At 37.8% G+C, this 27512-nt stretch overlaps 1 protein-coding gene across 1 annotated transcript in view; it reads right to left on the reverse strand.

Moving 5' to 3' along the window:
* gpc3 (glypican 3) overlaps positions 1 to 27512 on the reverse strand; it is a 217337-nt gene that overhangs the window by 102098 nt on the left and 87727 nt on the right. The window lies entirely within an intron of this gene.

The raw sequence follows: 27512 nt of genomic DNA on the forward strand, positions 1-27512 counted from the left end.
TGCTTTTCTGACATGGAACAAAACTCACTCTTCTCCAGTGCAGTGATACTCTACCTAATGTAACTAACCAAGGCAACTAAAGTAAATAATGTAGCATAGCTAGCTGATGCATTTCATTTGATATGATCTAAATTTTATTTAAATGTATTATTACATTATATTGCACTTATTTACAACCCCAATTCCAAAAAAGTTGCTATGCTTTGTAAAATGTAAATAAATATAAATAAAACCGAATGCAATGATGTACAAATCTCATAGACCCATATTTTATTCACAATACAACATAGAAAACATACCTAATGTTGAAAGTGAGACATTTTCTAATTTCATGACAAACATTAACTCATTTAGAACTTGGTGGCAGCAACGCATCTCAAAAAATTTGGTACAGGGCCATGTCTACCATTGTGTACCATCCCTTCTTCTGTAAACAATATTCTGTAAACATGTGGGAAGTGAGGAGAGCAATTGCTTGAGTTTTGGGAGAGTAATGTTATCCCATTCTTGTCTAATGTAGGATTCTTGCTGCTCAATAGTCCTGGGTCTTCTTTGCCTGATTTTTCATTTCAAGATGTGCCAAAAGTTTTCTGTTGGTGAAGGGTCTGGACTGCCACTTCAGCACCTGGACTCTTTTTCTGTGAAGCCATGCTATTGTGATGGATGTAGTGTGTTGTTTAGAATTGTCTTGCCGAAATATGCAACACCTTCCCTGAAAGAGATGCTGTCTGGATGGCAGAATATGTTGCCAAAGCCTGTGTATTTCATTCAGTATAAATGTTTCCTTCACAGATGTGCAAGAAACCCATACCACGTGCACTAATGCACCCCTATACCATCATCGCCTTTTGAACTGTGTGCTAATAATAATCTGAGGGGTCTTTAGCCTGGAGGACACAGTGTCCATGATTTCCAAAAATAATTAAAAATTTTGATTCATCATCACACAGGACCCTTTTCCACTTACCCTCAGTACATTTTAAAGGAGCTTTGGCCCAGAGTTTCTGGACTGTGTCGACACATGGCATCCTCTTCGCATCATACAGCTTCAACTTGTATTTGTGGATTGTACAGCAAACTGTTTTCACAGACAATGATTTCTGAAAGTGCTCCTGAGTCCATGAAGTGATTTCCACTAGAGAATCATGTCTGTTTTTAATGCAGTGCCGCCTGAGGGCCCAAAGATCACAGCCAGCCAATATTAGTTATAGGCTTTGTTCCTTCCATACAAAAGTTATTTTCTATTTTACGTTGAGAAACATTATTCTCAAATTCTTGCACCATTTTATTGTTCAGTCTTTCAGTGGTGAACCCCTCCCAATCTTTACTTTTGAAAGTCTCAGCCTCTCTGCTATGCTCTTTCTATACCCAATCATGCTACTGACCTGTTGCCGATTAACCACCAGGTGTGTTTTTTAGCATTAAACAACTTTTCCAGCCTTTTGTTGCCCTCATCCCAATGTTTTTTGAGATGCATTGCTGCCATCAAGTTAATAAATGAGTTAATGTTCTTCATGAAATGCTAAAATCTCTCACTTTCAACATCTGATATGTGTTCTATGTTCTACTGTGAATAAAATATGGTTCTATAAGATTTGCAAATCATTGCATTCTGTTTTTATTTACACTTATTTACATTTTAAACAGCATCCAAACTTTTTTGGAATTGGAGTTGTACATTAACAACTACATAATTCTAATTAGATTAGTCAGTTTGGTACTGGAATCGGACAAAAACTATAATGGTAAAAGGTGGACTGACTGGTCAAAATGACCATAAAATGGCAGAGTTATTTAGTCATGATGCAGCAGCCAACCTGGTTTAGTTGGCTACTCATCCTAGATATATAGCTAACAATTTAGCTAACATTAGCCAGTCTGTTGTTATTTAGTCCCTTGATAGAGAACAAGCCAATCCAATAGTCCATATATGATATGCAAGTTAACATGGCTAAAATGTCCACCCAAAAAACTCCAATTTCACATGTAGATCTGTGTCACGTGTCCAGAGAACACATTCAATGCAGTAAAATTAAAACACTGCCTTAAATAATTCAGTTAATTAGCAATAGTATTTCACTAGCTATCTTGTTTTGCTTGTGTTATTGATTGTACTCTGAATGTTTAAAAAGCACAGACTTTGAGGGTGGATTTTTAGAGGAGATGTACCCTTGTTTGCAGCGCAATCCAGCACCAAAAGTTTAACAACATGTCCTCATTACTAGATTGTGTCTGGCCATGTGAGACTAGTTATATAAACTCATTCATAAATAATCATCAAGAAGAGTAACAGCATCAGCACATTTGAGGAAATTTATCAACACCTAATTTAATCTCACAGCAATCAAATGTCTATTTCCCGTCGGTAGACAAACTGACTTGGTCAACTCCATGAGCCCAGTGTGTAAATACCCCCTGGTATTCGAGGAATATTGGCTGGCTGCTAACTCAATTTCCATAGCAACACTGCTAGTTTCAATGGCAGCAAAATGTTTGGTTTAGCAATTCTTCTTCAGGAAATGATCTTTGCCAGTTTGGTAACGTGCTATTCCACAAGTTAACTGAGATCTTACACATCTCCTCTTCCATGTTCCTTTGAAAAACAGTAACAATTCATTCTTTTCACCAAACTGGCAAAGTTTTACAAATACACTACAGCATACTGTATCCTGGGCCTAGTTACAGTTGCTAGGCTATGAAGGACCAAGTGGGTAAACCAGTTTGCTACAATGCCACCCTGGGGCAGACTAGCGCTGCATCTATAGCTAAACAATGACCTTTCCCTGAATTTGCTTTCCTCCCCTAACAGACAGTGTAAGCTGGAGCCAACATAACACCAATGACAACATGCAGGAGCACTGGCATAACACTGGTGATATCTACAATATATATATATATATATATATATATACACAATATGAATTTTGATGAATTTTGCAACAATACACTATTATATATATATATATATATATATATATATATATATATATATATATATATATATATATATATATATATATATATATATATATAAAATAGTGTATTGTTGCAAAATTCATCAACAACAATGAAATATCCACATATTGTTAAAATACTATGTAAAAACTCGTATTGAATTTATGCTTCCAAATTGGTACTGTTTGTGTTCAATCAATTTAATTTTGATACTTTAGTTGAAGGCACAAGAAACATTACAATCTTCCTCTTCCCAATGTTTAAGCGAGTTAGGACAATGGATTTTTCCATGAAACATCTAATAAGTGGTTCTGATAATAGAATCTCTCACTCTGGAGCAGCATCAGCTACACAGATCTCTGTACTCCTGTGACTGATGACAGGCTGAAAAATAAAGAAAGTAAAGCTTCCCACATCAGATGGAAACCATGGACTTCACAGTGACCTTTTAGAACAACAAAAGGCCGCTTTTCAAGAGTCTTAAAAGATTTAAAAGGGGCGCATTCATCCAGACCGGAGGCTGTTTGAGACGCAGAGCCTCAGAGATGCCGAGAAAAGAAAAGTGCACAAAGCGTAAGCCAGAGCTGAGAAATAATCAGATGCATTTGAAAGCTCTCAGTGAAGTCTTATCAGCGCAAAGGCATAGAGGGGCCGCTTCCCAAATCCACACAAGCTACTGGGGGGAGCCAAGAGGAGAGGCAGAGGAGAATTAGGAACATGGGGAGAGGGAATAAGGGAGGGGAGAGAGAAGAGTCGAGGCATATCATCGCCACTGAGTGAGAGAGAGTCAGACAGTTACTTAGTTACTGAGTGGTGAGTAAGTGAGCAGACACCAATCTTAGTCAAGCACAGTCTCAGTGATCTCAGAAAAAAAAAATCAGAAATAAAAAAGACACAAATGCAGTAACACTAAGACGAGTGAAGCTAGATTTTCACCATGAGAAATATCAAGATAAAAGAAAGATTTCCTACAAAGAAATAGCAAAAATAATGTAAAATTTCTTCAAGTTTCTCTTTATGGGAAGGGGATAGGACTGAACTACAAGCCCAATTCCAATGAAGTTGGGACGTTGTGTAAAACAAATAAAAACAGAATACAGAAAACAGAATTTTCAACCTATATTCAATTGAATACACTACAAAGACAAGATATTTAAATGTTCAAACAGATAAACTTTATTGTTTTTTGCAAATATTCACTCATTTTTAATTTTATGCCTGCAACACGTTCCAAAAAAGTTGGGACAGGGGCAACAAAAGACTGGGAAAGTTGAGGAACGCTCAAAAACACTTGTTTGGAACATTCAACAGGTGAACAGGTTAATTGGAAACAGGTGAGTGTCATGATTGGGTATAAAGAGAGCGTCCCTGAAAGGCTCAGTCATTCACAAGTAAAGATGGGGTGAGGTTCACCACTTTGTGAACAACTGTATGAGCAAATAGTCAAACAGTTTAAGAACAACGTTTCTCAATGTGCAAGGAATTTAGGGATTTCATCATCTACAGTCCATAATATCATCAAAAGATTCAGAGAATCTGGAGAAATCTCTGCAAGTAAGCGGCAAGGCAGAAAACCAACATTGAATGCCCGTCACCTTCGATCCCTCAGACCGCACTGCATTAAAAACCAACATTATTCTGTAATGGATATTATCACATGGGCTCAGGAACACTTCAGAAAACCACTGTCAGTGAACACAGTTCGTCGCTCCATCTACAAGTGCAAGTTAAAACTCTGCCATGCAAGGCGAAAGCCACATATCAACAACACCCAGAAACGCTGCCGGCTTCTCTGGGCTCAAGCTCATCTGAGATGGACTGACGCAAAGTGGAAAAGTGTCCTATGGTCTGACGAGTCCACATTTCAAATTGTTTTTGGAAATCATGGACGTCGTGTCCTTCGGACGAAAGAGGAAAAGGACTGCCCGGATTGTTATCAGCGCAAAGTTCACTGATGGTATGGGGGTGTGTTAGTGCCCATGGCATGGGTAACTTGCGCATCTGTAAAGGCACCATTATTGCTGATAGGTACATACAGGTTTTGGAGCAACATATGCTGCCATCCAAGCCACGTCTTTTTGAGGGACTTTCCCTGCTTATTTCAGCAAGACAATGCCAAGCCACATTCTGCACGTGTTACAACAGCGTGGCTTCATAGTAAAAGAGTGGCTAGACTGGCCTGCCTGCAGTCCAGACCTGTTTCCCTTTGAAAATGTGTGTATTCTGTTTTTATTTATGTTTTACACAACGTCCCAACTTCATTGGAATTGGGGTTGTATATAAGGAAAATAATCAGCATCACGCTCTTTTTTTTTTTATTAATATCGCACCTGCAATCTTAAATTAAGATCCAGGTGTGTTTCTTTGGCCAGGAAACAAGCATATCCACTTTTCTGGCTTGAAACATGTGCACTGACTGCCATTTATATGTGGTTCTGTTGTCATCTACACAACACATGGGTGTTTGTTTGCTTTTCACTGTTCTAACTCATCTACAGGTGGTTTACAAGCTCCTCCAACACTAAGTATAATATCAAATCTATCAGTAATCGTCTACTCTTTACTTCTGTGCTTCGGAAACTGTCCAGGAAGATTGGCTGCTACTGCAGACTATGAGTCAAGTGCGTTCCCCCAGCACAAGGTCCCCCAGGACCCAACCAATGCTCCCCAGCTGCACAGAGTCAGCTAGAGTGCCGCTGATACCCCCCAACTTGTATTTATGTTTTTGGCTTTCTTCCTGACAATGAAAAACAAATAACTTGTACTAAATGCCTGTTTCAAATCCATAAATAATTTTTGCACAGTACTGTAAGCACTGGCATTTTGTGTGTGTGTGTGTGTGTGTGTGTGTGTGTGTGTGTGTGTGTGTGTGTGTGTGTGTTTGTGTGTGTGTGTGTGTGTGTGTGTGTGTACGCATGTACATTTCCCAATTTTTTTTAAATGTGATTCTGGCATCAAATTCAAAATGCACATATATATTTCCAAAACCAATAAAATTTCTTAAACATCTGATATGTTGTCTTTGTACTATTTTCAATTAATTGTGGAACTTAAAATATTTGTAATTTAATTTATTTACAACCCTGGAAACAGGGTGGTAAGCGAATCAACACCAGGAGGGAAAATGAGTGAGTGAATCAGTAGATGCTTAAGTGACTAAATTAGTGTTAGAAACAGAGAAAATCCAGTGGTGGCACACAATGAAAACTCCTGTCTGGTTCATTAGCTGCGCTGGCCAGAGAGGCTGAAGGTGATCCAGAGGAGCAGAGACTTTAATTAGGCCATGCTGCTGGAGCGCTGTGACATCAGCATGCTGCTAAGCAGACTGTCTGCAGCCACACTCATTAACCGCCCCATCCATCTTACCCGGTGAGGCCCGCTCTCAGGGGCCCGAGCTGCTGCTACATCAACACATGCTGCATGAATATATGACTTTCACTGACGCTGTCTAGATAGAAATCACTTAGCTTTAGGCAATGTCACTGAGTAGTTAAAAGGTTTAAGGTGGCCAACAGATACTCTCATAATCAGAACAGCTTCTTCATACAGATCACCTAGCACAGATGTTGGAGATACTTGTGTGTAAAATTTTCAAGTTCAGCAAATTGAACTTCCTGGCACAATTACAAAAAGAGAAAGTACTACAAATTCCTACTGCTGTTATTAAACAGGCTGGTTCAAGTTTGGGAGAGTAGCATTCAGATCACATGAAACTTCTTGGTATTGGAAAGGTCCCATCAGAAATACAAAAACAAAGCAGTGCCGAAGCCTGAGGCCAGTGCCTACAACTTCAATTATTTATTTATTTTAGTGTCAGACAAAAGATTGTGCCCTTTCCAACTGGAGCTTAGAGATACAACTAGAGAAGAGTCAGAAACATCGAGAAAATAAAAAAGTAGACAGTTATCAAGTACTGGCCATGAATATTACTCAAGTATTGGCTACTGGCCTGAGAACAGACCACCGTCTCATCAACAACTACACACACTAAACAATGCCTTTAATGTTTACTAAGCAGACAGTTTATTTAACAAAAAAATCATGTTGCAGTTTACTGTATTTAAGCTTGTTTGTGATGATTGTAATGTTATTTAGCATTTTTAGTGACAGAAACAGACTCACTGCTAAGACTAATAGTTTCTCTAACTATCCAAGACTTTAACACAGTATTGTAGTGTAAAATTACTATCGTCAAGTTAAATATTAACATTTGAAATGACACATATATTCAAATTGTCCTTAACGGGGAATTCCACCAGTTTTTTTTTTTAAAACATCTGCATAATTCAATGTCTAAGATGTAAACAAGATCATTCAGAATCATTTGGTCAGAACTGTCCACAGCGGTGGAGATGGGGACCAGGAGTTAAATGCTTCTAAAAGCTCAAATAAAATCATTACATAACTATGCCCAAGACATTGATTTCTGTACTGAGAGAGGTAATTTGACTTAAAATGTTTTTTTTTTTTGGAAGATGTACCACTATTTTAACATAATCAACATAACACTCAGAAAAACTCAGAAAACTTGTGTAGATTTACTGATGATCTTGGTAAATAAGATATATATTGTTAGTTATAGCTGTAGACATCATGACCCCTGGTTCCTATCTCTACCACTTTAAAGAGTCAGTAAATTTTCTACAATGAAACATTTCACATTAAACCACTCTGAATGACCATTTACATCCCAATTATTTAATTATATAGAAATTTTGATAAATTGGTGGAAAGACATGGGACGAAGTAAATGATCTATGATACAGTTGCTGTGCAACCGTATAAGGCCTTCATTGTAAAATTTTGTGCTTGACACATTTTCAATGGGAGACAGGTCTGGACTGCAGGTAGGTCAGTCTAGCACCTGCTCTGTCTAATTACACATTCTTGCTGTTTTCATACGTGTAGAATGTTTCTTGCAGTTGTCATGTTGAAATAAGCATGGATTTCCCTGAAAAAGATGTCATCTAGAAGGCATCATATGTAGATCCAAAATGTGTATATAGTGTAAATAATGTCTTCACCATTATGCTACCTATGTCAACAGTAATACATCCCCATAGCATGACAGACCCTGCAATTTGAACCTTATGCTGGTAACAATCTGGATGACCCTTTTATTATTTGGCCCACAGAACACAACAACCATTATTTTCATAAATAACCTGAAAACGTGACTCAGAGCACAACACACATTTCCATTGTACAGAGACATTGTTGACATATGGCTTCTGCTGTGTGTAGTACAGTCTTAACTTGCATTAGTGCATACAGTGATGAACACTGTTCATCAACAAAGGTTTGTCAGAACATTCCTAAGTCCATATGGTGATACCACATGGCATATTCAAAGAAGCACGCCAGTTTTTAAAGCAGTGCCATCTGAGGGATCCAAAATCATGGGCATTCAGTTGTGGATTTACCATTTATCTGATGGTAACAGTTTTGGTGGTCTACCAGGACTTGCATGGTTGCTTGCAGACCCATTTTTCTATACCTTTTATTCATTTTTGAACAGTTTTGGACACTCCAAACTTTCACTCACAGCTCAGTCATGGAACTTCACATATTTGTCTGCATGATCAGTCAACTCACAGAAGCACTGAATGATTAAAAAAAGGACTTCAAGAGTAAAGAGAAAAGAGGGACAAAGCCCCTCAATACATTAAAGAAGACACACAAACATGTATATGCAAACACACACACAGAAGCACACAATCAAGAGCACTCACAGAATGTTAAACACATCCACTCACAGGCAAACACATTTATTATCATTCACAAACACACTGTGTTTGAAAAGGACGAACATCAATATTACATGTTCGTGCACACACTTCATATGTCAAACACACCAAATCAAACAGAAGCATTTTTTATGCATTCAAATTTATGCACAGACAAACAAACATTAACAATCGAGTACATGGTGAGTATAAATCAAATCAAAATTCAATACGTCCATATAAAAGAAGCTCATTGCATTACTATGCAGGTCGGCTCATGCAAACACGCCTGTCCATACACAATGCAAAAACAAAAGAGAGTGCACAGACAATAAGAGCAGGATACAAAAGCAGAATGTCACTGCCCTGTCACACACTTTCATTTCAGTGTAATGCTGACATAAACCCTATTCTACTCCAAGATACATCTATTCCACTACTCAAGCATATCCAGCAGGGTTCAAAGGTCTGAGACTACTAAAAAAGTTTTTACTTTCATTCCTTTTCTAATTCAATACAGGCTTTTTCATGACACACTATATTATCAGCAGAACAAATACAAATACAACAAATAATCTGCAAGAATTTTAACATTATATTTCAACAAGAATTTCACATTTTTTTTATTTTGGTATTATTATGTCCTCCATTTTCATCAAATGACAACTTGGATTCAAGCTGGCAACTCCAAACATTTGTGCAAAAGCCTCTGATGAACAGATCAAATCCACTAAAGAGTGATCCAAACACAAGCTTCAGTGGCAGAGATAAGACTGAAAAAACCTTTTTGTGCAAAGACATGGTCAGAAATTATGCAGGATCTTGAACATTTCTTTAAATGTTTCAAAAAATTTAAAACATTTTCAAATGCACAATCCTACATGTACTTTCCTGCTCTCCAGCTGCATCAGTAGCATACAGCTGATTACTGTGTAACAATTTTAATGTCTTGTCCTGTACAAGAAATATATTAACTTAGAACACACCTATAATGGGCACCAATGGGCAGTTGTTGAATTGCACCATTCAATGTGTATTTTAGTACTTAGTGGAATTCATTAGTTGTAAGTATTTGCGAAATGAGCTGTAAATCTGTTTAATTAACTCTTTCAAGAGTAGGTTTGGTGAATGTGCGCATAGCAGTGTCGAGATTTCAGGGTGATTCCACAATGGAGATTCCATATAACCCATGAATCTGTTCAGGCAACAGGGATGACAATGTTGTGGGACAACCATAATGTACAGTGTTCATAAGATATGATGGATGACTCATGAAAAGGATGCATCAAGCATGAGGTGCAGGCCTGGATCCAGTTACAATTAAGAGAGTTACTGCAGTAACAGCACCTACTGATATGAAAAATGTTTTCAATGTTTAAAAATATACCCTTACAGAGAAATCACATATGAAGCATGCAAAAAACATGTTTACAAGTAACCACACATTTCTCACATGTTGTAACAGTCAAAGTTCAATGACACAGTTATTTCATTTACATGTTCATATGCCAAGTGTGACATCACTCGCTGTAGAAGGAGCGGAGTTGGGAAGACAGAGCAAATTCTAGTTGTAAAACCACTCTGCCCCTTAATGTTCTATCCTTCTCAACCTCTAGATTAATGCTACCACAGTGCTTCACACAGTGTCTCATTTATGTATAATTTATATAATAGCCATGAGACTTGGCTTGATATGGTCTCTATAATAAATAACTAATCCATTCAGAGTACCCTCACCAGTGTCCGTGCTGCTATCCACTCATCATGCCTACCTCAAAGCACCTATTCCTCACTCTACTCTGGGTAAGAAGCATTATAGTGTGAACACATATGATCACACCTTTTCACAAGTAATAACACATTTATAACATGTCAAGAGTACCAAAACCACACGTTTATTCACATGGGATAGTCATGTGACTTCTCTGTAAAGGTGTTTTTCAAAACTGTTGGCATCCCTGGTCAGAAATTCTGTTACACTGAATAGCTAAGTGAGTAAAAGGTGACCTGATTTCCAAAAGGTATAAATTTAAAGATGACACATTTCTTTAACATTTTTAGCAAGATCACTTTTCATGCCTAAAAAAGGAAAGTGACCCAAAGCAAAAGTTTAGGTACAGTGCATGGTTGGTACTTTGTAACTGCCCCTTTGGCAAATATCGCAGCTTGCTTTGTAGAGAGTTAAGAATCTTTCACTTCTTGTTTGGGAGATTTTCCCCCCATTCCTTCTTGCAAAAGATGTTTAAAGTCTATCCACAGATTTTCAATGATGTTTAGGTTGGGGGACTTTGAGGACCATGGCAAAACTTCAGCTTGAGCCTCTTGAGCTAGTCCATTGTGGATTGTGAGGTGTGTTTAGGATCTTTATCCTGTTGTAGAAGCCATCTTTTTTCATCTTCAGCTTTTTACAGATAGTGTGATGTTTGCTTCCAAAATTTGCTGGTATTTAATTGAAACAATTCTTTCCTCTAACAGTGAAATGCTCCCCATGCCACAGGCTACAACACAAGCCTAAAACATTACCAATCCACCCCCATGCTTAACAGTTGGAGAGGGATTATATTTATGAAATTCTATTCCTTTTTTCCTCAAATATACCTCAAAAATTTTGACTTCATTGTTTCCAAAATACATCAGGCTTGTTTAGATGTTCCTAGTTTTTGCAGTCAGATGGGGGTTTTGATTTGTCTTTGCCTTTCAGACCTCAATTTGACCTCCACCGTTACCCTTAACTGCCCTTTGTTAATTATAATACAAACTGTAGAAACAACTACCTAAAAATCGTCTTATTGCACTCTCCTTTGCTTAGTGGGCATCAATTATTATAATTTTCATAGTGATAGGCAGCTGTGTAGAGGAGCCCATGGCTGCTGATTGTTGGGACAAAGGTTTGAGGAATCAGAGCATTTATAAAGCTAAAAAATTTAAGAAATTTAGGAAGATATTGGTGAAAGAGGTCTGAACGATTGTGAACAAGCCTAACCTAAAAAGCTAATTAAGGTCTGACATCTTGGTAAAAGCTGAGAGCTCAAATATCTCAGGTGCCCAAAATTGCTCCTTTCCTTTTTTCACAAAAACAAAACAAAAAATATGCTAATCTTGCTTAAAATGTTGAAAAGTATGTTTCAACTTTATGCCTTCTTTTAGAGATCAGTTCATCTTCTATTCACAGTAACAAAAATTCTGACTGGGGTGCCCACACCTTTACTGGCTAGTGTAAGTAGACTTTTAAACTTCATGGGTGATATTCTAATCACTAATAGCATATTTGTTGTACCTAGCAGAAATTCAGCTGTTGAGCTGTGCTGGTTGAACACACTCATTGCATCTTAAAAAAGCCATCTATGGAGTGGTGTACATTTTAGGACATCCCCAGACCACAGTGTCAGATTTCAGCCATTAGACGAAACAGCTATGAGAAAAATCATGTCTCAGCTATCGTACATCAGAGGTTGTGGCAGGCTGCGTCAGATGGAGGAGCATTTTCTGCTCTAAACAGCTTTTTGTATCCTACAGCAGGACATGGATTCTGCAAGCTGCATTTGTTCCACCACAAACTGTTTTTTTCTGCCATGTTACATATTTTTTCACTGCAGATGGAAAAATGTTCAACCATAGCAAATAAGCTACTCCGTTCATCATGTGCTACTTTTGATGGGATGACCAATCAAATGAAACCAGAGAGCAAGCAAACACACACACACACACACACACACACACACACACAGGGCTGTTCAGTAGGACAGTTTTCATATCAAAACTACTTACACTAGCATATGCCCCACTCTTTACATTGCTACTATAAAGGTTTGCCAAAAGATGTTCTGCTGTGTAAATATAGCCTCAGGCTAAGCTAAGTGGCCTCAGACAGTAACATTGGTGTGACTTTCACTAACCAGATTAATTACAATTTAATGTCTAAATTAAAGATAATAATGTACTGCAATCACAACTGCACTTTATGTTCTGTTCCTTCACAAAGATTAAGCTAAGTATTTATATAAACATTTGAAAAATGAAATGAAAAGTGTTGCTATTATTATGCTTTTTATCAGTAGTATTATTTGTGTTTTTGTTTTATTGTTATTATCATTATTATTACATCTATGCATGTAAAAAACTCTGAAATCTGCTATTATTTATTACCCCCCTCACCCTTAATGATTATAATTCAAGGCAAAGTGTAGTTATGGTGGTCCGGCTTGATGACGCAGCTTTAGAAAGACATTATCTCATATTTGTCATTACGTGTGCAAAACTTGTAGTTTTGAATTCACATTACAAACTCAACATACTTCAAATGATTTACAGAGTTGAGCAGCTTTCCATTGGATTCCATTATAAGTGAATATTATGTCAAAGATTCTTACAGGGAAACATGCTGAAATTGTGGTCTGTGCAAATCAATGGTAAAATACAGACATGGAAGATAGAGATCAGGCTGAAAAAAGGCTGGAGTATTTCTTTAAGGCAGATCATGTGAAGATAAATTCTTTTGGAGCACGTATAGGTTCTATAGATGAATCTAATAAAGCAGACAGAGAGAAGGTAAATCTCTCAATGCTACATTTTATTCAATTCATAGGAGTTCATTTTAGTAAAAGGGTCATACAGATCACAGCACTGTGTGGTGCTCTCCTGGTCAGGGTTCCTGGACTGTGGGCAGGTCCTGTATCAGGTGTCCTCTAATGGAGCAAACAAAGCTTCCTTACACAGCATATACATGTACTGTACAGAGAACTCTCATACTTTCTAATGGATTACAAATTCCCTTTGATGGGGTACTGACCTCACTGAACAGAACCCCCACCCCCCACCGCCCTCCCCTCTGCTGTATGGATTTCATGGGAAGTATTTATGCTGATAAGAAAGCACTTTTCACTTAAAAGCACATGAGGATCACATAACATCTGCCGCACTGAAGGACACACGCAGATTACACCTCATACTCTCTGTTTCACTATACCTACATACATTCAGCCACATGCCATGTAGCACAGCACAAGTCAGCTGATGTATCCATTAAAGGCTAGGTAATGAATACTTGTTCAATCACTCTGCTATCAGCTAAGAGATGTATGGCTCTAGGACGTTCTGCAGATGGAGAATATCTGATTTCTACTCAGCCAGGTCATTTATCACTAATGCCAATGAGCGTGTAACCAAGGAGCACTGATATACCGTATTCATGAAAAAAAAAAACAGATGAGTGCTAGCTACGACCATTCATTGACATTGCAGAAGTAATGCATCATGAAGAGGAAAATGATGAGGAGCATTAAGAGTAAGGCAAAATTATGGCTATAGACTACTTAAAAACCTTATAAATATGGAAGACACTTCATTATAGGTGCTTAAGCTCAATATTTCCACGTATTAATCATTCAATTAATTGTAATTAACTGTCTAAACTAGTGAAGAAGGCATATTTTTATATTGAATGCATAGACAGAACACTAAATTCAAGACCCAGCAATGATATAAAGAACTACTAAGTTATTTTTGAGTAAATATGATCACATGAAGTATCAAACATTTAGTCATTAGTTTTATTTTTTCCATCTTTCCATATCGTTCAATAATTTGAACAATTACTTAATTTGTTTTGAATTCACAAAAACAATGTGATCATACTTATGAAAATATTGACTTCCACACACAGCTATTTAGACCCTACCTGCCCTTATCACAGCACAGCTAATTGACTGAAATTCACTGATGTGGAAAGACATTTCACTAGTTATCTTTTAATGAGAAACACATGGTAAATAGATAGTGATAGAATCCTGTGCTTTCAGTGAATGCACTATCAAGTCTACACTTTCCAGTGTTTATAAACTTAAACGAAACTTGTTGTTGATGTTGTTTAGAAACATACATCAATTAAAATAATTACATTTGTCTTAGAAGCAACTTTGAAAGTTGCATTAGCAAAATTTTACCTAAGTTGTATTCTGCTAAAATTTCCCACAACTCATTTGAAACTTGTCCGCAACAGCTGCAAATAAGTTTCATGAAACTGGCAATCAAGATGCCAAAAATGCACCATGTAAACACATGAACATTCTTATTCCTAACAATTATTTTCACCAGTTCAATGGCCGAGATAGTGAAACAGCGGACTGATTATTGGATTGAATGAGATCCTCCTGATCAACTATATGCAAGGTTGGATGTTTTTCATTTTGTTAGTTCCCTGAATCATGACAATAAACAAATGGGAGTTTCTCAAATTAGACCGAAATGTGTTCTCAATGAACTTGCTGTGTTTCTAGGACAGGATGAGCGAGACATCTGTTGTACTGAGTACAACTGTAATGGACAATGTAGGTTTGTTTTTAAATACTTAACATGCAGAGCAAATTAAAGACTTCAGACATACAGAAAAGAACAACAGCAATAGATGGATCAATAGAAAGACAGAGCAACAGATAGATAGAACAACAGAACAACAGAATGATCAAGAGATAAAAAGATAGAGTGACAGATAGAACGATAGAACGATAGAACGATAGATAGATAGATAGATAGATAGATAGATAGATAGATAGATAGATAGATAGATAGATAGATAGAGGAAACCATATGGTGAGTTAAAAAACACATGAAACTTAGATTGCCATATGTAACTTGAATTCTTTCATGTTACTGTCAAGTAACATGGCAATTATGCTGCCACAATTCTTGCAACTACCTGAATGAACGTTTCACAGTGGAAAGCCAGCCTTAAGCACAAGTCTTTTGATCAAAATGTCTTTCAGTACATTGAAAAACATAAAATCAGAAGGTGCCCAAACTTTTCACTTGTAAAGACATGATAAGGTAGGGAACTGTCCTCTGGTTACAGTATATCAATGCTTCTTGTAGTGCTGAAATACAAACTGTGTAGTGGGATATTAGTCCATTCCCCAAGATGAAAAGCCTTCAGTTCTTTGAAGGATGAAGGAAGGACTTTGAGGGTTTTTGCACTCTGTGCTCCAAAACCTCCCACAAAAGGTTCACTGATGTTTAGATCTTGAGACTAAAGGCATTTCACCACATTCATCTTATTTTTAATGAAAACTACTCTTGACTATGTTTAGCAGGCTGTGCAGAAGCACTATCATCTTGGAATATGAGAACATTAAGATGGAACAGTGTTTGTACCATAGGGTACAATTGTCCTGCAAAATGCCCTCATTTTCCTTGACCATTATATGACCATGCAGAGCAATTATTGCACCTAATGACTCCCACCAAGTTTAACAGTAGACTGGAGACATTGCGGATTGATGATGTCCTTTGGCTTTTTAAAACGTAAACACGTTCAGCTGTAGGAGAAGCGCAACTCATCAGACTGCAGCTCTTTTTGGGTTGCTGAGGGGCCAAGACTGAACTCCTTACACAGGTTATACATGCACTGGCCTTGAATATAGTCAATGTCCAAGCTGCAACTCTGCCACTGTTATTCTTTTCCCTTGTTTGGCACATATCTCATGAATCCTGAAATAAATTTGCCCTTTTTAAAATTTATTTTACAGCCACCCACGGACCTGGTAAGTAGGGGAGGTGAGGGGGCTGTAGACCCCTTAGATTTCAGGACTGTTAATATTGTTTCCTAAACTTAAAAACAATCATCAACATTATAAAGTCCCACATTTTGTACACAAGCCTTTTTTTAACTGTTATACCACTGTATGCAAATGTTTTAACTCTACAGTGAACACACTTCTGCACTATTACAGTTTATTTCACAGAATTTTACTTTTAGCAATAAAGAATACATAAAATGTGGCCTGTGCAAAAGTTCTGCCATATTTTGTGTGTTTTTTTCCAATATGTTAAACTCTGAGGAAATGAAACAGTGCAAATCCATTGTAGATGATATGTCAAATTATTTTCACTTAAAAATGAACAGAATGTCATTTCGCCCAGGGGTGTTCAAACTTTTGCTTATGACTGTATCACTTACTCAGTCCCTGTTCAATCATTGAATCTCAAGACAATGTTTGACTAGAGATGTGACAGTCTTTATGGAAAGAATTTGGAATATTGTCACATAATATCATGTATATGCCATTTAAATTACAGCACAACTCACTGACCTCTCTGGAACTCAAACCTTGTGTTGCTTTGGTTTTATTTTATTCCATAATTGGAATTTTTTCGTTTTGTAAACAACAAACAAAAAAATGTATTAAGCAATATCAGCACAAAAACAGACAACCAAAAAACTAACAGCACTAAGACACAATTGAAGTAAAGATGTAGTAAAGTAAAGAAGTAGACGAGGTCCTGCCCCAAACTTTTTAACACTCAACTGGTGCAGACCAGGCATCCAGAGTATCAGCCTTTGACCAATTCTGGCAGTGGCCGCTTCAGTACCATGACATCCATAAAACTCAGCAAGAATGTAGATCATTAGCATACACTTACTTCCTTTGAATGGGTTTCAAGTTAAGTACTGAAATAAAGTTGGATATAAGGGCAGGTTTACTTCTAAGAGGAGCAAAGAAGCTGTTGCTTCCCAGAGACGCTTCACTGGAGAGCACTTTAGAGCTTTTATCAATAGAAAGTTTCATTTGGAATGCCTGGTAAGGTTGTATTAAATCTGTTTGCAAATTTAAAGTAAATTTTTTAGATTAAAAAAAAAAAAATGTCCAAATTAAATCCAAATCCAGATCTGAGTCATCTATGGCAAGGTCACGGGTCCAAAGTTTTTTGAGTATTAGAAATGAGTTTGTTACAAATAGTAGACACCATACCCCGGGATATGGGTGTATCTTGGAAGAACCTAAGCAAAGAGTGTGCATGATTGGATTTTCTGATGATACTCTGAGGCATGCTTATCAAAGCAGAGTAGCTTGAAAGATAAACACCTGAGTGGGTGTATTAATTCAGATTAGGCTTTAATCAATATATCCATGCCCTAGCTGCTTGCTCTAAACCAGTTGCTTGTCTCAGCCTACACAGAGGCAATGCAGTAATCCCAGCGCTTCTGCACAGTTGCTTGGACATCAATCAGCAGCCCGTACACTCATTATCCCCACTAGGCGGATCATCAATAAATTAGCCATGCAACAAGCCCAATCAATTTCCCTGATGGAGTGTCACCTCTAGCCGCCAGGGAGAGCAATGGGGAGAAGCGGCGCCACCTGGCCCTGCCTGCTGCTGGAACCATGGCCAGCGCTGGCCCGTCTCTACTAATACAGTCACTACCTGCCAAACAAAAGCCGAGCTTCATACATCACCTGTAAGATATTCGCATTCCGAATACTTTCTTTGATTAGGACTAGGCATTGTGCGACCGTTTGAATATGACAATCCAAGTTCATCGTACTATTTGCTTTATCAGGTATTTTAAGTATGCGTGAAGTTTGGATTGAAAAAGAGAAATAAATAATTTATTAACATATAAGTTTTGAATGGGCATGACAAAGATCCACTCATTAAAACTACACTTATTAGTTTTATTACATTGATTTACCATATAGGTGCATTTTGCAGTTCTGCAACTACAGACTGTAGTCCTTCTGATTTTCTGCATAATTTGTCAGTCTTTCTTTCTGTCATTCATCAATGTTCAGGACCCCTACAGGACCACCACTGAGCAGCTTCTGTTTGCATGGAAGATCATTCTCGGTGGTTAGTGGTATGTGGTATGTTAAGGGTGTGATGCACTGGTACAAGTGGATCAGACACAGCAGTGCTGCTGGAGTTTTTAAACACTATGCACACTTGCACTCTACTGGACACAGCTACAGTCGAATGCAAAAGTTTGAACACCGCCGGTCAAATAACATGTACAAATAACATGTACAATTAAATAAAAGGTTGAAATGATCTGCACATTATTGCATCGTTTTTATTTATGTTTTGCACAACGTCCCAACTTTTTTAGAATTCTTATTTTTTTATTTTAAATGTTATTAGTTTGATTTTAAAAATGCTTAATGTTTTATGACTCACACCACTCACACAATCTTTTTTGCAATGCATGAATCACTATTTCCACCAAATTTACTAGAAATGTATAAAGTGATTACATTAATCATGGATTATTTAATTTAAACTGAAAAACAAGTATGAAAATTGTTGGTTCACATTAAAATAATACACATCTGTGAAATCACTGCTGTCCCATGCACAACATGATCTTTAAAATAATAATTCAAAAAGAATAATTACCATGATTTTTGTTGGTTAATTTTGAAATAGACAGAAGAGTACAAATAAACAAACATTGTAAACCATAAAATGGTTTAAAGTTGGTGAACTATTTTGCCACTGCAATAACAGAATGACCCATGTTGACCTGATAAGGGTAACAGTATACATACTGTAGAAGGTAGAAGCACCTAATAAAATGGACAATAAAGATATATATGGAAATATTTCAAACAATAACCTAATAAACTTGTACAGCTGTGTGGGTCATTGTGCAGGTCAAATGGTGCTATATTAAATCACATACGTCTAAAGCTCAAAGGTGACTAAATAAACCCAAACAATTACTGCACAAACTCATTTGTTGGCTAAAGCCTCTGTGTTGTAGGTTATTTTTCATAATGATATAAAATTTGTTCATTCCAAAACTATTCATTTAAAATTTTACATATTCAAACATTAAAAATGATTAAATGCCCATCTCCAATTAGTACAGATGAGCTTATGCAGGGTAAAGGGATGAGGGTTTTTATGATCATTTAAGAGCCAGCATGTAACCCAAGAGCCATTCAGGCGCACCTGTGGAGGGCTGTCTGCGGGTTGCGGGTGGGCCAAACTGGGTCCGGCCTCCTGGGTGTCATAAAGCAACATGCGGGAAGCAAGTCTCACACTATAGGTGGGTGTGGAAGCTAAAGGGGGGGATGGTGTTTCCAGTAAAGAACGAGGCAGAGTTCTGGTAAGGACGCGATAGCATCGTTCAGGCCACAGACGGGGCGGAGTGGTAGAGCATCAGACGAAGGCATTAAGTTACTCACTTACTCAGGCCATCGCTCATCTCCACTGGTCTCCATCAGTCCCAGACAAATGGGCTACTACAGGCAGACGGATACCTGATCTGAACCCAGCAGATCCTGCTATCTGTGATTTGACTATGGCTGCAAAACATGGACGAACACTCATTTGGAACACAAAAACCCAATGTGACTGTTTAGAGGGCTCATGCAATATGCAAATGAGCCTTCTTAACAATTACATTGGGTTTCTTTGTTTGTTTTGAGATACCAGTATTGCAAAGGCCAATATCACAACAATGATAAACAAACAATATACCATGCAGCCATAGATCTGACCAAGAGTAACTAAGTGTAATCATAATCAACAACAGGAAATGCACTAAGTATAAAATCAAATCTATCAGTATTTAATTTGCCCACTCTTTACTTTTGTGCAGTCTACTGTCACTCTTCCATCCCTTCAATCTTAAAACCAACCAGTTACAGCTGTGGTTACCTCACAAAAACTGTTCCCCAAGCTCTGACTGACATTATATTCCCCTTCAAAGAGACACCAACATTCTCACAAATGTTTACCCAAACACACCTCATGCATCTGATTGGCTAAAAGAAGTATTTCTGAGATCAGACAAAATTGTAATCCACTTGCATAAGGTGGGGAAAATAATTGAGAAACAGCTTCAAGAATGGATTATTCTCTGAGCTGCAATAATGATGACATGGTGGTGGTGCATTAGTGTGTGTTGCGCTGATGTGAGTGGATCAGTCACAGGAGTGCTGCTGCAGAACTGAGAATAGTCCAAAAAGCATTGTTAGCAGCTTGCTGTGACCACTGATGAAAGACTGAGGATGAATAACACAAACTGTCCCACAACAGATGAACTATTGTTTTTGACACCTACAAGGTCAACCAACAAGGTGTGTCTATTAGAGTGGATAGAGAGAGTGAGATTTTATTCAAAGTCATTTTAAACTATTTCTATTGATCTGTCCATGACACAATGTAAAGGGCAACTGTTATTTCTTTTTTTAATTACATGAAAAAAGTACAAAGCAAAAAATGGGAGATTTTGTAATGACAGTGATGATATATATAAAAGCATTAAAATTAACATCACAACGGCCCCAGCGACTCAGCATAGATTTCATTGATTTCCTTATCTGGAGCCTATTACGGCCAAGGTCAAGCCCAGGGCTATAAGACTCGAGCTCTGTGGGGATCAAGCAGCCAGCCTAGGGTTGGGAGGAGGCATAGATTTTACTATAAAATAGCATAATAATCTGGAGGCAGAATTTCTAAGGATTAATATTAATTTTGAGTGCTCAAGGTCAGTGCATATAGTCCATATGAAGATTCAACTACAGAGTTTTTCTTAGTATGTGTGTATGATAGTGTGTGGGTGTGTAAAAGTACATCCATTTTTTTCTCTCTAACACCACATGGCTGGGTGCAGAGGTGAGAGGACACACACAGGCAGGTGAGGGAGGGCAGTGAGAGCTGGAGGTGGGGGAGTGGAGACATCACGGCAATTCAGAAAACGTGCCAGAACTCTCAGAGAGAGCCTCGCTCTCAGACGGGCCTTTGAACCCCTAATCAAAGGCAGCCAGAGTCAAGTGATGGCAGCCTACCAGCCACATGAAACACACACTAAACTCACCAGAGTCACAGCCATGAAGCCCCTCACATTGCTTCACACAGTCTCCAAAAGTCTCCACAATCAACACACACACAGGCTTGTGTTTACACAATCTCAGGTCATACATGTGTCCTATTTATGTCATATATAGCATCGCTGACAAATCACAAGCTGCCTAAATCCATTTCTAACTAAACATTTTAAAAAGGCTGCCCCTTTAACACTGTGTGAAAATTTCAAAAGTAATAGATGAATAGAAATCATTCAAATTTACATTAAGTGGGGCATTTTAGCCGAAAACTAGTATTCAGTATGTTATTTGTCATGTTATGTAATACTCAGCCTCATAGGTTTGACAGAATTCACGATTTTGTGTACATTTTGAGTTTATCAGTGTTCTCTCACTACAATACCCTGCATGCATTACACAAATATGTCATGCATTGGTTCCACATGATAAAAAAGAAATTCCTGACTGCTAGCACAGCCACTTATGTAGAGGCTAACAAACACAGACATTATATCTGGCCTGCTAGCATTAGCATTACCTATCTGGCTTCCTTCTGCGTGAGGCAGATGGTGGAAAACATTTCCAACTCAAGTATCTGCCTCAAGCATCTGCTCCAAATCGCTTACAGCTTTTAAATCTTCATCAACTTTCAAGATATATCATTACAGAACAGGTTTCCTAGTCTTTAAATTGAAGAATCTCACTCTATCAATTACTACAGCACCACTGTTTGAGATGATACAGTATTAGGGAGAGTTTTTTGAGGGTCTCTGAGCATTTCCTTGTGGATGGTGGTGAGAAGCCGACCTGAAACATGATATGATTGTTTAATACTCACAAAAATCACACAGTGATGTCAAGCTGTGAGGCACAGCATATTTTCAACTAGCCACTTCCAAGTAAGGAGTTGGGGAAGGGCTATATGAGTAAACCAATCTAGGAATGATTATACAGCCATAAAGTATAATGGAAAAAAATAAACGCACAGTCGATATCTATAGACTTCCAAAACACCACAGAGAAAAGAGACAAATGAATAAGTACAATAAAATCCATATAAAGATATTGATAAAATGATCAATACAATTCCATAATATATATATAAAATCCAATTATAATTTCTGTCTTTCGGTGTAAATCAAAAGTTAACTTCTTAAGAGGAAGTAAAAACATTATTTGAGAGAACCATAGAGTCAGAAATGGGACCCAAGGAAAAGTCCAGAGAGGTACAATTCTATTTATTTTTTTCCAAAATAAACCAGCAGAATACATATCTATCTGACACTATACTAAAATATAACTTTTAATTAGCCATAGAGCAGATATAATTTAGGGCATATTGTGTATCTAATATTGTTGTTTTTTTGTTTTTTTTTAACTTAACAAGGATCATCTAACATACTAATGAAGTATATCCTCATTTTTATCTCCCATTTGGTGTACATTTCAGTGTTAAATCTCATCCTGTGGCTGTGGGTGTGATACAACCAGTTACCATGGCACATAATAACTGATTGGTTGTTCAATAAAAAAAAAAAAAAAGAAAAGAAAAAAAAAAATCATTGAGAATGTGAGGGCAGAGTGGTGTACGCCAGTGGTATGATGTGAAGTTAGATGCATATACTGTCATCTCTTGCCGCATTATAGCACTATATGACACGTTTTGTTTCATGTAAATTAGCACATATCCACTGCTTAAAATTCCAGCACCCCCACCTTCCTGAGTCCCTGTGTTATATTATTTTGCTACCCAGTATCGACCAGAGGGTTCCCGCCTTGGTTCTTGTCAAGGTTTCTTCGTTTTGCTCATGTGGAGTTATTCTATGCTGCTGTCATAATTGGTTTGCTCATTAGGGACTTGAATTTTCTGTAAAGCTGCTTTGTGACAAAAACTGCTACATCAGTACATTTTGAACTGAACTGAATTGAACTGATCAATATTCAAGTACCCATTCATAATATTTATTCTAAGTGTATGCTCTTAACCTCATTAACAAAAATGTAATGTTATTTTTTTCCTTTTTAGTTAAAAAATATAATAGAAGTTAATAATAGAAAACATCAGAACTACAAAGGACTACTTTTCTATGGTTTTTCTACAAAGTCTGAACTTCTTTAATCTACGAAAAACAAACCCACACCCTCGCACACACCACAGATAACCATACTGCATGACACCCACTGAATCAAAAGGGTGAGGAATATTTTTCACTAAAGATCCTCTCCTGTGCATAAAATAATTTCCCATGAATGCATCCCACATTGCACACTGAAGGCACAGATGAATACATGACTCCCCTGCATTTGAGTGGCATTCAACTGCATGCATGTTTCAATACAGAGTAGTATTGCGGCTCTGAAAGGAGCACATATACAGCACAGAGTCAAAAAAAAAAAAAAGAAACATATGAGCCCAAGCCAGAGCTGTGCATGTCCAGGGAACAGAGCAATCGCTGAAAAGGAAACGGGCAAATGACAGAAAGAGGAAGCCATAAGACATTCTGACGCAGACACCCACTCTCAATCCAGATTCGCTCTCTGCCACTTTGGCCCATCTCTCTAAGGATGCCATGTGGCTTAAAATAAACAGAGAAAGAAGCCCACCTCTCCCAGACCCTTTTTATCTTTCTGCCTGCCTGGCTCTGCCATTCCTGAAGATCACACCCCTCCTTCCAATTATTCTCCCTGCCATTCTTTTCAGATTTTATTTCTTATTTAGGAACATAGACACATATTAGCTGCTGAGCACATATTAATAGAAGGCTGTAACACTAGTAATTAAGTGATAATGAATGAAAACTTCCTTCCTTTTTAACTGGCTCTCTAAAGGCAGATAAAAGAGTGCAGCACTGAATTTAAAAGCAGAGCAGCGAGGGGATTCAGGTTTTGAAGTCCTCGCACCAGATGTGAAGCACACTGAGCAAGCACTAGCTTAAGAGTGAGTGAGGAGGAGAGAGAGAGAGAGCGAGAGGGAGACCTAAAGATGAGAGAGTGAGACAAACAGTGAGAGAGAGATGTGCTCAATCCATCAAAAGTGAATGTGGACACAGAGAGTTCAGTATCTTTGTCCATGTTCTTCATCTTCATCTAAGCTTCTGCTGCTCCTCTGAAGTATTCCCTTAATGACGGAGCTCATCATTATGGGCCTGTTAGAGAGCACATCTAACATTCAGCCCTACTGTCCTCACACTTCAAGGAATATTCACGCATTTTTTACATCATCTTTATCAGCTACTTCTGTAGCTTACAGTTGAATGCCATGGACAATTATTTAGACTTATTTAGTTTCCTTGTATTTAGAAAAGAACAGAAAACCTGTTCAATCAAAACAGTTATAGTAGAAGCCAATGGGCCGTCTCTTCATGGTAATCAACCATATACTATAACCCAGCAGACACATTTTAGAGTTTCATTTTAACTAGAGATGTGCATGGGTAGGTGATCGGGTAATTCTTTAAGGTAACAGTATTTAAATATTGAAATCACTATTCAGGTATTTGTTACATTCCATCACCAGAAGATATAGAAAGTTTATAGACTAACAGTTCAGGCAAACCTGATTTTATGTTGTAATAGGACTAAATGAAATAGTGAAATACTTGCATGTGTGCTGCAAGGACAAGTATATCACTGAGAAGGCAGAGATTGCATGACTGCCTTTGGTGCGGCCTTTTCGTTACCTAATATAAGTCTAGCAGTTAGCTAGCAGTAAAAATACATTTCTTTGACAACCTTACTGCTAGTACATTATCCACTGAATGGAAAAGACCACTTCTAAGAGGATGATGAGTCTCCATCAGCATCCAATGCTGCAATGATTATCTCTGCTAGCTCATTAGCTCTTCTGAAGCCTCTGCTAACATTACTTATCTAACACAAAAACTTAAAGTTTTCTCAGCTACTTTTGAGTAATCAAACATGTCTTTAAATGTTTCCTCTGCGTGCTGCTTGATGTTTGTGCAACACCATTGTGGTCATCTGAAAAGTAAGCCCACAGCCCCTCATTAAATTTGTTCAAAATGATTGAATTTGCCCAGTTTTTTTTCCTTCCCATGTTTAATCAATTATCTGTTCAATAAATCTTACAAACATAAAAATTAGTCAAAATGCACATGCACTATTTTTAACACTTCGCCATGCATGGATTGAGCAGGGAGGCTGGATATAAGTGAGAGCAGACTTTAATAACCGAAACAAATTAGCTAAATATAAATTACAAAGTAACTAACTACAAAGCTTAAACAAAGAAACACAAAGAACAAAACATGAGGTAGGGAACAAACCACTACATCAGATAAAGCGACAAGTAGACCAGACCAACCCTGACTGAAACAAAGGGCTTGATAAAGGCTACAACACATGGGCAACACCTGGGAGAGGCAGGAGACAGAGACTACAGACGGGTGAGGATACTAACAGGGAAGGTGGGGGAAAGGGCGGGGCACAAGAACCAAAACAAAAATCACAAACACATGGCAGAAAGCACATGGTTACAAAACAGAGCAAGAAACAGGAACAAGGGGAAACCATAACACACACCCATACGGATCATGACTTGGTTAAGTCATGCCGTGGCCATTTTGTGCCATTATAGGTCAACTTATAAAGTAAATGATCTAAGACACAAAGTACAGGCCCACGCCGCCATCACACATGGGGTGACGTGCTTTAAACTCTATTGGCTATTTAAGTACTTTTTAGCAAAGTGTAACCTGGAATATCTTCTCTACAGACCTAGAGGAGAATTCCATCAATTGTTTTCAGAACTGTTAAGATGTGAATATCATTAATAAGAGTGGTCCCTGTATGTAACTTGTAGAAAACCATTTGAGGTCATGCTTGTGTTTTCTTCTCTTAAAGGGCTTTGTCAAATCTCTGCCTACATCAGACTAATTTTGATCTATTCAACAGCTTTTCTTCAAAGTTTAAAGTATTCTTTGGTTGCCTCCGGTTGTTATCTTGTTGGCTCTGATCTGCCAAATCATTTGCTAGAGCTAAACTCGACAGTGTGTTCTTTCACCTCAGCAATGTACCAAATGCTTGACTCAGCCACACTTTAAATACAGATGTGCTTCTCATAAATTTATTCAGCTTATTCAGCCTTATGATGGTCTGCCTTACTGACAGTTCCTCTGGTCCTGATGTTGAGAGAACTCTAGATGTAAACCCACACCAAGAATCAACATCACATCAAGAACTTTTATTAGCTTGTTTGTGCACAGATGTGCCCAGATTCCTGATTCTGATTCCTGTGTACATGTGAAGACCTTTGAGTTAAAGCCATCCGTCTGTACTTGTACTTCACAGTCAGTGTTTCAATTCAATTTCAGTGTGCTACAGTACATAGCACTTTACATAACTATACTTCATTTCTGGTGACATGAGTTCTGCAGTGACAACCAAATTAAGTGAAGCAAGACAGAGTGGCTTTGCTTGATAGGTGAGACCGATCAAGAAGAAAGCAGTAAAACTAGCATCTTAAAGTCACATCTGATGCCATTTACATTACGTTCTTATACGCTCAGATTTTAACTCCTTAAAAGGCCAGGATGAGCCCAGCCTCAAGACTGCTTTGAGTAGATGGGAAATGAAATGTATTGGGCATGTCTTTAGATAGTCAGAATATAAAAGTATAAGTCCTGTGTGGATATTCTGGCCTTTAAAGAAATAAATAAAATGGGTCTGCCATGTATAAGGGAGAATAACTTTAAATAAGCCTTGACAGGATAAAAAACTCATACTTTCAATTTAAGTAAATGAAATATAAGATGAAAAATTTATCAATTTATTGGAAGGTACCAAAGCGTAAAATAAATGTTATTAGTTTAAACCACAGACTGGTTTGGAAGAATAAGTGAACAAACCATTAAGTGAAAGAAGAATATATTAAGCAGGCTATATGGAGAAATATATAAATCTATTACTGTGGTGCCTCCCTCCCTAGTGATGCTGGTTCAGGCTGGTCTAGTGCTAGCCTGGTGCCAGTTTATCTATTCACCCAGCAAGATCAAGCTTGTTGACCAGCATACCAGCTTCCAAAACACAACTTATGCTGGTTTTGGTGGTGATCAGCGCATCAGCTTCCTTTGCCACTGAGCAACATACAAGCAACCAAAACACATCATATGATCATATTGATGGTGACCAGCCATGTGGGCTTTGCTGGTTCTTCTAGTAGGGTCCTGCTACAGCCCTCTGGACTGCTGCTGTTTAACAGGGGCATCCGTTTCATTAGTAGACACTA

The sequence above is a fragment of the Pygocentrus nattereri genome, chromosome 8 (assembly GCF_015220715.1).
Source record: "Pygocentrus nattereri isolate fPygNat1 chromosome 8, fPygNat1.pri, whole genome shotgun sequence".
NCBI classification, from domain to species: Eukaryota; Metazoa; Chordata; class Actinopteri; order Characiformes; family Serrasalmidae; genus Pygocentrus; species Pygocentrus nattereri.